Here is a 546-nt window from a genome sequence, read left to right as displayed (position 1 = left end):
GGGGAGCGGGAGGAGGGGGAGGAGGAGGAGGAGGAGGAGGAGAGAGCAGAGTATACCGCAGACATCATTTCTACTACAGTGGCGGAGCCGTACAGGACCTGTTTCACTGCAGGGGGATCCAAAACAAGCCCCGTGGAGCAGCAGCCAGAGCAACAGCAGCCGCAAGACATTGTTTCTCTCCCTCTGCCCCCCCTTCCCCACGCAACCCCAGATCCATTTACACTTTACAGTAAGTGGCTATTTTTTTTCCTCCTCTGATTCTTCCCCCCTCCCCCATCCCCTTCTCCCCTTATTTAGATTAAAATCCCTCCTCACCCGATCTCCCGAGAGGGGCAAAAGCAACAACCAGCAAACAAACCCAAAACCCCAATCGGCTGCACGGAAAACAGCTGGAAGAGGAGCGAAGGAAATCGACGCGTCGTGTTCTGTGTGTGTGCGTGTGTATGTGTGTGTGTGTGTGTGTGTGTGTACATACAACCGTCCCCGGCTCCAGGCTCCCGGGCCGACACCCCCACTCTGGGCGCAGGGGCGGTCGGCGAGGGGGCT

General features: G+C 57.5%; 1 protein-coding gene across 2 annotated transcripts in view; it reads left to right on the top strand.

Annotated features, from left to right (window-relative positions):
• The first annotated feature begins 50 nt into the window (after positions 1 to 50).
• Positions 51 to 546, top strand: part of ATXN1 (ataxin 1) — a 454497-nt gene continuing 454001 nt past the window's right edge. Inside the window, exon 1 of one of the 2 annotated variants that reach the window (XR_001004120.1) lies at positions 51 to 229. The gene's annotated coding sequence lies outside the window, so the exon portion shown is untranslated. The remainder of the gene's footprint in view (positions 230 to 546) is intronic. The other variant, XR_001004121.1, reaches the window with a different exon arrangement.

Source organism: Colobus angolensis, unplaced genomic scaffold (genome assembly GCF_000951035.1).
Source record: "Colobus angolensis palliatus isolate OR3802 unplaced genomic scaffold, Cang.pa_1.0 Scaffold6, whole genome shotgun sequence".
In the NCBI taxonomy this organism is placed as follows: Eukaryota; Metazoa; Chordata; class Mammalia; order Primates; family Cercopithecidae; genus Colobus; species Colobus angolensis.
The sequence above is the reverse complement of the archived record's forward strand: the minus strand, read 5'-3'. Positions and strand labels throughout refer to the sequence as shown.